General features: G+C 37.4%; 1 protein-coding gene across 1 annotated transcript in view; it reads right to left on the bottom strand.

The window, feature by feature from the left end:
• The window catches only part of LOC136876226 (uncharacterized), a 113,636-nt gene that overhangs the window by 48,295 nt on the left and 52,891 nt on the right, over positions 1-12,450 (bottom strand). The gene's annotated exons all lie outside the window — the stretch shown is intronic.

The following is a 12,450-nucleotide window of genomic DNA, read 5'->3' as shown; positions in this document are numbered from 1 at the left end:
ATCTGAGTGGAACTAGATGAGCGGGAGAGAATCCGCTAAGGAGCTAGGGGATAGATATACTTTCTTTTGGAAAGGGAAAGAAGGAAACAAACTTCATAATCATGGAGCTGGATTTTCAATAAAGAATTTCATTCCATTATCACCATGACATACTCCCTTCTGGAATAAGTTGAAAACTCATCAATAACTAGTTAGCTACTGTAATCAGTTTATATGCTCCAACTTTAAAAATTCAACAGCAACCAGAAAGAAATCTACTACTGCTGACTGAATGGAATATGACAAAATTACCCTGTTGGGAGACTTCAATGCTTGGGTTGGAAGAGACAACGCACTCTGAGCAGGAACCATCAGCACAGAGGGCGCGCTAACTAAATGATCAGAGCAATCTCATCATTATTCAGGCTGCAAATCCTTAAAATAACCTGTACTGAACCTCCCTTCAAGAGGTTGAAAGAGACTTTTTTGATAGTTCAAAAAAAGCTCAGATGGAATCCCTGTTGATGTTTTCAAGAACGGAGGCCACACACAAACTGAATACAAACATATTTATGCTAATTGCCAAAATCTGGAACAGTTAAACCATTTGCACTGACCTATGAAATTCTTTAATGGTCATCATCTTCAAAAAGAGAAACAAAGCTCAACGCAGCAACCATCATAGAATATCACTACTTTCTGCTGCTGGGAATTTGTTTGCAAGTATCCTGTCTGCTGTCACTCACTGGAGAGAACCTATCTAAAATCCAGTGTAGATTTATACACAACTGAGGCATAATCAAAATAGTCTTCAGAGACAAACAAATATAAGAACAAAACCAGCCTCTTTACACTGGCGTTATAAATCTTGTGAAAGCCTTTGGCTCCATAAACCGAGAAGCTCCTACAAGAGTCCTAAATTTAATTTGGCATCTACCAAAATACATCAGAATACTTTCAATGCTGCACAACAACACGAATGCTCCTGCTTTCGGCAGCAATGGACCTGGAGATCTCTTTGAGACAGCTGTCAAGCAGTGATGTGTAACACCATAACTTTGTTCTCTACATTTCTGGAGACCATACTGCATTTGTTGAAGGAAGTAGGGTATAGATTTGAAGGTAGATTATTCAATTCTACTGGACTGTGACCCAAGATCAAAGTATCCCCATCCTCAGTTATTGAACTCCAATACACAGACAACAGTTCTAGGCAATATAAAAGATGTTCAAATTAATTTTATCATGATCAGCTTAGAAATTACTATTACAGAAACACAAGTTCTTTACCAAAACCTACAACAAACTCCAACGAGGCAGTCCTTCCATCATGGCCAATGGCAAGAGCCAGCACAAAATCTAACACTTTCCTTGCCTTGGCAAGCATCGCCTGAGAAATGCTAACATCGGTGCTGTATTCATTATCACTTCAGATATGCAAGACTGGTGTTTGGAAGTCTTCTTGAAAGACAACCATGACCTCTAAATTAAAGAATAAAATTTTGACCTATTCAATACTACACATTATTATTTTATAGATTATTCAATTAATATTATATGTTTAAAATGTACGTGTTTTGGCTTACTTGAGCCATTATCAGCACTGGAAAGGCATAAAATGAGTGTAACTTATTCTATAAAATATCTTATAATGATATGATTTTGGTGTACGTAAAATATATGTCTATTAGGTCTCTTGTGAGATAATATAAAACATTTACTATAGATAAATAAAATAAATAAATAAAAAAAATAAATAAATAAAAATGGAGAGAGACTAGTTGACCTGTGTAGAAACCATAATTTAATCTCAAAATCTACATGTTTTAAGAGGAAACCTCAAAAACTCAAAACATGGAAACACCCTGACTACACTAAAGGAGAATGGCAACTGGACCACGTCTGCATGGACAAATACCACCACAAAGAGATCTATAACGTCAAAGTCCTCCGAGGAATAGACACAGGTTCAGATCACTACGTAGTTAAAATTAAAATTAAACTCACTCCCCAGAGGAGACAACAAAAGCAAGCCCTTAAAACTAAAAGAAAAATAGATCCTACCCAGCTAATCAACAACAAAAATTACCAGAAAGCAACTGAAAAAATAAAAATCACAGACAAACTTGAAGACTTAGTACACAACCTTAAACAAATTGCAGAAGACCTAGCTCCAATTAAACCACGTAAAAAACACCAATGGTGGAACAGTGAATGTGATGAATCAGTGGAGAAAAGACATCAGGCATGGCTATTACATCAGTCCCAAAAGACAGAAATATCCTATCAAAAACTAGTAAAACAGAGAAAAGAAATTACCCAAGTCTTAAGAAGAATAAAAAGACAACATCATAAGGACACCCTGCAGTTAATTGAAGAACAGTTCAGTAAAACTAAATCAAGGGACTACTACAAAACCTTCAGAAAGCAACTCCAAAAATATGAACCCCCGACCCTACTGATGAAGGATGAAGATGGTAAGCTGGCCCATAACAATAAAGACAATGCAGAAATTCTGGCTAAACATTTCAACAAGCTTTTAAATTGTGAGGAACCTACAGAACTCCTTCATTTGGACACCAACACCCCAATAAAAACATCACCAGAAAACATCAATCCCCCTACAATAAAGGAAGTCTACCAAGCTCTGAATAAATTAAAAAACTACAAAGCGCCAGGAGAAGATCAGACCTTTGCGGAAATCTGGAAATATGCAGGAACCTCAGCAAAAGTTGCCCTCCATCAACAACTTGTCTCTATCTGGATTAAAGAAGAACTACCAGAACACTGGACAACAGCCCTCATTCATCCTCTGCACAAAAAAGGGGACAAAACCGACCCTAATAACTACAGGGGAATCTCGCTCCTAGACATAACATACAAAATATTTTCAATAATCATCCTTAATAGGATAAGTTTACAACTTGAGAAAGAACTAGGAGAATATCAAGGAGGTTTCAGACCCTGGAGGAGCTGTCCTGATCAGATCATGAGTCTTAAGTTGATAATGGACTATAACAGGAGAAGAAACAGAGATATGGTGGTAACATTTGTAGATTTCAAGAAAGCTTATGATTGCATCCATAGAGAATCTCTGTTTAAAATTTTAAGACACCTTGGACTACACCCCAAATTAATAAACATGATAAAATTGACACTCACCAATACCAAGTCAAAAGTGAAGTTTAGGGGTGAAACATCAGAGACATTTGAAATTAAAACTGGACTACGGCAGGGAGATGGGCTCTCACCACTATTATTTAACTGTGCTCTAGAAATGGTAATGAGGGAATGGTTTAGAAAATGTCCCCCCAAAATAAAGATTGGCCGAAAAATCAAAACAAATTGCCTGGGTTATGCTGACGATTTAGCATTACTAGCAGTGGACATAAAAGAAGCAAAAACCCAGATATCAGAACTTCAAAACATTGCAAATAAAATTGGCCTCAAAATATCATTTGAAAAAACAGAAATTATGCCCCAAAAACCAACACAGCTAAAAGAAGTCACCATTAATGGTAATAAAATCAAAATAGTAACTCAGTTTAAATATCTTGGAGAAGTAATAACACATAACTTAAATGAAAAAATCTCAATCCAAGTAAGAACAAATAGATTAGCTAAAGCACAAAAATTAACATGGAATATCTACAAAAAGAAATGTCTATCAATAAATACAAAAATAAAACACTACAACACAGTTATAAAACCGGAAGCTACATATGCAGCAGAAACACTCTTTTACCTGAATAAACAATCACAGACTGACAGACTTCAGAAAATTGAAAGGAGGATTGGAAGAACCTGTATCAACAAAAAATATCAGAAAGATGGACAGTGGCGGTTAATACCTAACAAAGTCGTGTACAAAGAGCTAGAACCCATTACAGATACTATGCGTAAGAGGAGACTGGGATTCTTTGGACATATCATGAGGATGCAGGACTCGAGACTTCTGAAACAACTAGTACAACACAATCTCGTCTCAAAAAATACCACAACAGGATGTAAATGGATCAGAGAAGTAAGAGAGGATCTGAAGGAAATAGGCCTTACAACAGAAGACACCAAAAATAAGATAAAATTGAATACAAAACTCAAGAATACAAACCTCCGCTTTACCCTTACACAAAACAAACCAACAACACGCACATTTTCAACTGAGGAAAGGGCACGAAGATCGGAGCGTCTGAAGAAGTACTGGGAGGACCGCAAAGCCCGAACAATCCCTTCAAAGAGACCTGAACGACGGACTGACTAAAGTGATCCTATGTGGTCATAAAAGAAGAAGAAGATGGTACATGTAAAATATTAAATTAAAAATTAAGAGTAAAATATTTCCACCTTTTCAATACAAAATCAAGTAATGTAATGTAACATAATGTGGGTTACATTACGGAAGAATTCATAGCGGTGAAAGATGTCTGGGAATAGATCCTCGTAATTTTTGTGTAAATAACCCTAAGAATGAAAAATATAATTAATATGTTGATAAATGATTCACTGTATATAGCGTAGTACAGGGAAATGTACTGAGTGTCTACTCACCTCTACTCACCTCGCGGGCCAGTGGAGTGTTGTATAATAAAATGTATGTGTGCTGCTGCATGGCACACACTGAACCACAGCAAAACATGTAAGACTGGCAGCACATATCGGGAGGGGAACAGGGATGGGTACAGTAGGGGAAGTCCGGGCATGTGGCAGAGGTAAGGGAAAGGGTTTCTGCTATCGGTATACTTGCATACATTAGTTATATCAGATGAATAGTTGTGAAAGGGTTGTAAGTATAAATGTTAAGTAATTTTACAGAACTCAACGGAATTCTTAATGACTGTGTTCTATGAAATTTGTAATGGGGGAAGGAAAATGAGAATGGATTGAGGATGAAGAAAATCAAGTAATGTTTGGTTTGAAATTATAACTGAAGGTTTCTTCCAGAAGAATATTAATTCTTTCTGATATTTCATTAAGATTAAAGATGGGATTATTTTTCCATTTATTTCAATATAAATATTTAATCATTTACTTTTGTTAGCATGGTGGAAAATTTCCGTATCTTGAAGAATTCCCTGTAATGTAAATGAATGTCCATAGTTGGTCATATGTTGGCTCATTGCTGAAAATCTACTTTATTTTTGGGCTTTGTAATGTTCTTGATATCCAATTAGGAAACTTCTACTGGTTGAGCCTACAAAGCTTGTGTCACAATTTATGCATTTCAATCTATACTCCTAATTTAGGAATTTAGGAACATCATAGATTTGAAAAATATTTTGGAGTTAGTTTTGTTGATTTTAAAAGCAATGTTGATGTTTTGACACTTGAACAGTGATTTGATAAAAGTTTCTTATTATTAAGTGTGAATGTAGCATAATTTCTTTTTTCCTTTCTTTAATATAGTAAGTGTAGTGTTTGGTATGTTTTTAATATGATTATGTTATTAACGAAGGCATTATTGAATCCATTGCTTAAAGAAAAAATTCATTTTAATATTGGAATGTTGAGTGCTCTATAGGTCAGACTGTAGGAAGCTGCTCTTTTCTGGGCTCCCAGATATATGGAGTCTTGCTTGATGACATAGTTCATTTGTGTGGGTTTGCGATAAATATTGTATATGAGGTTGCCAATCTTTTGATTGTTAAATCAAGAAAATGAAGAGAGAGATTGTATTCTGCTTCTACTACGAATTTTACATAAGAATCTAACGTGCTGAGGCAATCAAATATGGTGGAACTGTTTGAAGTGTGTTATCTATGACTGCAAATATGTCATCAACAACGTACCCAAAAAAATATTCCACTGATTTTGTTAGTGATTTTGGTATATTCAAGGTTGTCCACATGTATCTCTGCTAATATCCCTGATGCTGGTGCACCCCATTGGGAAACCATTCCGTTGGTAAATGTTATTACTGAATATAAAATTATTGTTCAACACAAAGTTCAATATGATTAAGAATTTGTACTTAGTTAATGGTTTCTGCTATCGGTATACTTGCATACATTAGTTATATCAGATGAATAGTTGTGAAAAGGTTGTAAGTATAAATGTTAAGTAATTTTACAGAACTCAACGGAATTCTTAATGACCGTGTTCTATGAAATTTGTAATGTTTATTTTGAAATGTGATTGAAGTGTGACAATATGATGGGTTGTTTTTAAAATGAATAATTGGTCTGCTGTCAGTCTGCTGGCTGTCAGTAGTCTAGGGTTCGTATTGACCAGGTGTGAATACTCATGTTCATTTAATAAAAAAGTAGAATTTTTCAAGAGATGTTTGAGTTGTTTTCTTGTGGCAGGATCTTTTATTGTCAAAAAGCTATCATCATTGAAAAAGGCTTCTGTTTTTTTGATATAATCTTCTTTTTTTCCATTATTATGGTGACATTACCTTTATCGACTTTAGTAATAACTAAATAAAGGACCGGCGAGTTGGCCATGCGGTTAGAGGCGAATGGCTGTGAGCTTGCATCCGGGAGATAGCGGGTTCAGTTCCCACTGTCGGCAGCTCTGAAAATGGTTTTCCGTGGTTTCCCATTTTCACACCAGGCAAATGCTGGGGCTGTAACTTAATTAAGGAAAGGACTGCTTCCTTCCAATTCCTAGGCCTTTCCTCTCCCATCATCGCCATAAGACCTATCTGTGTTGATGTGACGTAAAGCCACTAGCAAAAAACTTAGGACTCGTGCTGCTCCGCAGCATTCATTGTAAATAGGTCAGATAACGTATATTGATATGAAACTGCTTCGAGCGCTGCCCTGGTACTCTTTTGAATGTTTACTTTTAGGACTTGTATTACCTGGTAATTATGTGTGAACTGAATTTTTGTAGACTTTTTCACTGTGATGCTGATTGATAATTTTTCTATTCTTTTACAGTATGTTTTGCGTTGGTGGAGGTGGTGATTATTGTTTTAAGAGGAGCTAGGCAATCATCCCCTATATAACACTAATCAGAGAGAAAAAATGGAAAGGATCCGACACTTCAAAAACTGAAGGTATCAACCAAAGAAAGGCAAGGGCCACAAAGGGCATGAAAATTACGGACACCCTAGACCTCAAGTGCTCTAATACTGTCGGGGTTGGAAAAGAACAAGTGTTGAACAACGGAGGTCAGATAGGATATATGAACGTGAGAAGCCTGACACAAGTGGAAGCAATGCCAAGACTCAGCTTAGGGCCACATGGTCAACAACCCACGCACCACAGTTCAGAGCCTCTGGGGCCCCTTTTAGTCACCTCTTACGACAGGCAGGAGATACCGTGGTTGTTTTTCTACCTGCCCTGATATAAACGATGATTCACAGAGGGAACCTGAAATATTTGTCCTGAATGAGTAATTTTATAATACCAATATAAATGGTCCATTATTGGACATTATAAATTTTCCAGCTAACTCATTCCTTGTTGCCAGCATTTCACCCCAGTGTGCTAAGTGGGCTCATCAGTTGGTAAATAGCACACCCACCAAGACGCAAGGCTAGTGCATACCGTGGTGGCCACTGCGTAGGCTATTTGGAGCCACCAGCAGTGCCAATGCACTACGAGAGACTTTGTCTCATTACAAAAAATTGATGTCTGCCTGGCCATCAGATAATATACTGTAGATGTTGATTCCTATAGGACACATGACAGATTTGAAACATAATTTTACATCAAATTTTACATCAATTGACCAAGACTTAAGTACATTGAAAGTGGACAAGAAGGGCACCATGCTCAAGATATTGGAGAACTGTTACATTCATTTAGAACAGTACTTTAACCCTAACCACAATATTAATGAAATAAATGAAAAACCTAATATTCTATTTAATATAATCATTCCTATACACGCAAAGTATAAAAAAAGACACGTTAAGTCCACCAAATCAGTTCAAATCTACCTACCCACCCCTCCTCCAATCCCTGCCATTACAAGCTAGACTCCTGCTCCCTCTCAACAGTCAATCTGGTGTTGGTGTCCGTACCGAATGTACACACTTTATGAGCAACATAGAGGTGAGACTCATACAGCTGTATATTCATCTCGATCTTCTAGCTCCCCTTCTTCTCTCAATAATTTATTTTGAATATTTTCTTTTCAGACATTCACTTCAAACCAAATAAACAATGGATCACTCAGTGGCGGCTGGTGCAGAAAATCAGTGGTGTGCTGTAACCCATCCCCACTCCAAAAAATAAAAAATATTTAGAAACATACCGGTACACGGTTATCAAGAGGCTCTCCACTGAGATTTCCACACTGAACAAACATGCAAATAACCCCAACACATACACACATTCATCATAAAAATACTATAAAACTATATAATTAAACACACAATAACACCTGCAATGACAAAATATTCACAAACTCAAACACTTGGTGTGAGCACGCAAAAACAGATCTTCCCAATGTTACCAAAATCATTGAAATAAAACCAGTCATGTCGTAATGCAAAATTACATGTTATGTTTTTACAGTGACATTTATAAACTAGACATTTTTAAATACAGAAAATCACAGTATCATGTCCTCATTTTGACAACAAAAAAAGTACAATTTTTATAGTTCGATTTTTTTTTTGCTAGTTGCTTTACGTCACACCGACACAGATAGGTCTTATGGCGACAACGGGACAGGGAAGAGCTAGGAGTGGGAAGGAAGCAGCCGTGGCCTTAATTAAGGTACATCCCCAGCATCTGCCTGGTGTGAAAATGGGAAACCACGGAAAACCATTTTCAGGGCTGCCGACAGTGGGGTTCGAACCTACTATCTCCCGAATACTGGATACTGGCCACACTTAAGCGACTGCAGCTATCGAGCTCGGTATAGTTTGATTTACAAATGTGGCTATAGAATAGGCAAGTTAGGAGTATTATATCCTCTTTGATATTGAAAGACTTGGCGGGAACAGCTCTACAGTATTTTGTTTTCCCGCTTGCTTTGAGCGATCCCCTCTTAAATGCTACCGCTGAGTCAAGAGGGTGCCACCTGCCACGTTCTCATTTCGGTCGTAATGCAAGTGTGACTATTGCTGCCTCTCTGTGGTTGAACAAAGAATCGCTGTGAAGTGATATCTTGTCGGTCTTGGCTGTTGTTTCCACAGGCTATCGGAAAAGTTGGGCACGCATGCGCAAACGGCAGAGTTTTTGCTTTCTGGCAAAAAGCTTAGAAATTCTCGCTGAGCTGTGATCACACAGCCCATCACAGCCACCCGGCGTGGAGAATACGACTAGCTACCTGGTGGTGAGGGGAGTTGAATAATTTCCTCTTCTTTGAAAAACCTGTCCCGCCTCTGCTTTGTCTAGCACACATCTTACATGGAGTGACCAGGATTTGAACCAGCGGTGAAAGGCCAGCGTGCTGCCATCTGAGCCCCAGAAGCTCATGCTAATAGTAAAATACTTAAAAAGTTACTTCATTTATAAAGGAACTGTGCTCATCGATTCTTCTGCGATGCAAACAAATCGATCATTTTTCGGTTAAATTCCAGAATCTCTGCAATGACGCCCTCATGAATACTAAGCACAGCTAATGCGTTTAAACGTCCTTGTCCCATTGAGTTCCTTAAATAAGTATTTACTCGTTTTAGAGTACTGAAACAAAGTTCTCATTCGGTGGTTGAAATTGGGGTTGTAAGTACTATTTCTGCTAGTTTGTGTACTTTAAGGTTATTTCCAGATTGTTTTCCTTCATTAGAGTCCAAAGAGAAAGTACACTCATTACACTCGCTAATGTACCATTCCTATAAAGCACAGTTATTTCACTTTCTAACTTATTCTTCATAAGCATGGAACAATATTTCACTGCACTAGTTACAAGTACCCTAGGAAAAGCAACTTTATGTTCGGCGAAAAATTGTGGATCAATTAAAGAAAAGCGCTGTGTGTGGTACGTTTCTTCGAAACGGTGTTTCATCTGATTCACAATTATGTCACAGGCTTCTTTAGCATCAGCACTTTACGTTCACTTTTTTCTGTGCACATTTTGTGGGGCGCTCAGAATTATGTTCCAACTCAGGTAAATTACTCCTGATGTCATTTATTCCAGTTTTGAAATGCTGAATTGCAGTATGAACATTTAGGGCAATGGTTGATGATTTCTCCAGTGTGTTGTACAGAATGTCAACGTGTATCAGAACGGAATTAAAATATGAGAGAAAAGATAGGAATTCCTCATCATTCAGAAGATTAGCTGGTCCTATTGCCTCTCTAACTGTAACATCATCCCAACCATCATCATTTTGAATGGTGTCAGAACATTCAAGAAGAGCATCCTTATTGTTAGAGAGAGTATTGACAACTCTACTATGAAAATACCAGCACGTTTCTGTAGTTTTTGGAACCGCACTGCCATAAACAGGTCTTAATAAATCAGTGTGTTTGGAAGAAACAGAAAAAATTATGAAAAGCCCGATATATTGATGAAAAACAATTGCACTGATTTCACAGTCGAGCACACTTTCTTTATTACCAAGTTTAGCTGATGAAATGTGCACGAGGAAATGTATGTATTATCTTTACCTGCACCCCATTCCCCCACTAAACACAGCAGCACCATCAGGGGACTGAGCAATTAACTTCTGTTCAAGCTTGTATGGTTCTAATTGTTGTTTCAGAACTGACATTAAACCATCTGCAGTTCGATCTTGAATACGGAAAAAGGAAATGAATCTCTCAACTGGGCAACTACGAGCAACTTATCGCAACAATACAACTAATTGTGACATGCATTATATATCTTGTTACGGTGTTAAAGCAGCTGTGTTTAATCGTATTTTGAAAGATGGTGTGTATCACTTTATTTTATTTCGGAAAACCTCAAGATAAGACGTTAAAGTACGTTACTGAAGGACAAGAGTAATTGTTTTCATTTTTATTTTCTTCTATTTGATTTTGTAAAATATGTTCATTTGTTTTGCCTTGATAAATTGACTGTTTGATATTTAAAATTATCATTTTGAATGAAAACAAAGAAGACGAATTTGGAAATTTGTCATAAATTGGGAATAACCCATAAATCATTCATGTAACTTGAAATTATGTGGATAAGATATTCAGGCCCAGTTTTATCAACACGTGTTAAATATATACTAACAAGTAGTTAGTTAATACGGAATTAAAACATCTTGTTAGGTTTCTTGCGTTTCACCAAAACTTTTCTTGTGAAATGTTAACTAATCAACTATTAACTCTCCCAACATTGCGAACTGGTGCGAATCAAGGAGGCAGTGGTACGAACATGCTGTTTTACAGAGCACTCTGATGCGCTTTTGTTTGAGTACAGCTGTTAAATATGGCGTGTGAAGTGAAACGGAGCCATAGTTCTAATTTTTCCTCCTTCGAAAAAGAGTTGTTAATTGAATTAGTTAATAAATATATAGAAGTTATTGAGTGCAAGCGCACAGATGGCTTGATGATGAAAGAAAAGGACGAGGCATGGGAGAAAGTCAGCGAGGGTCTCAATGGGGTTAACAGATACTTTCTTAGCGGGTATCCACTATCACCTAACAAAATCACTTCGTTAATTGTCCCCACTTCAAACTGTACTCTGATATGGGAGTTATTAAATATTGTATTGTCTTGTACAGAAACACGCCACCTAGCAACTATATCGCTGAGTTGGAGGTTAGGATCACTAATCACCTGAACATTAACAGAGAAATATCCCTTCTGATTACGATATATTTCGGCCCTGATGCCTCCAGGTGATTGGATTCTTATGTGTGTGCAATCTAATGCACCTCAAGCACCAGGAAAACGGCTTATTTCATAGAAGTCGCGGATAATTTGCTGACGCTCTTCTACTGCAGTGAATGTTACATACCTCCTCTTCATGGATGCTATTGCTGCAGACACTCGAAAAACAACTCTACTAACAATGGCTTTAGAAATTTCAGCATTGTCTCTGACCATTATGTGAAAAGAAACAGCAGCAAAAAATCTTAATGTTATCAGTACCTGCAACAATGGAGAAAGAGGTAAGTTTCTCTTCGTAGGATATTCCAACCTCACTCGAATTTCATCAACATCCTTTTTTCTTTCTTTTTTTTTTTTTCTATTTGCTTTACGTCGTACCGACATAGATAGGTCTTATGGCGGTGATGAGACAGTAAAGACCTAGGAGTGGGAAGGAAGCGGCCGTGGCCTTAATTAAGGTTCAGCCCCAGCATTTGCCTGGTGTGAAAATGGGAAACCACGGAAAACCATCTTCACGGCTGCCGACAGTGGGGTTCGAGCCCACTATCTCCCGGATGCAAGCTCACAGCTGTGCGATATTAACCGCACCTTAGCAACGACTATTTTCGATAACCTGTTTCTATGAAGAAATTCTGCATACGTCAAATTTTCAAAGTCATTACGTCGCTGAACTCTTCTTCGATCAGGATTATTGTGTAAAAGATCTAAATAGAGCAATTCCACATCTAAAGGGAGATTCACAGCAGCCATTTTGGAACAGGTTGCTAAATGCTAATGTTAGCCG

Source organism: Anabrus simplex, chromosome 6 (assembly GCF_040414725.1).
Source record: "Anabrus simplex isolate iqAnaSimp1 chromosome 6, ASM4041472v1, whole genome shotgun sequence".
Taxonomy (NCBI): Eukaryota; Metazoa; Arthropoda; class Insecta; order Orthoptera; family Tettigoniidae; genus Anabrus; species Anabrus simplex.
The sequence above is the reverse complement of the archived record's forward strand: the minus strand, read 5'-3'. Positions and strand labels throughout refer to the sequence as shown.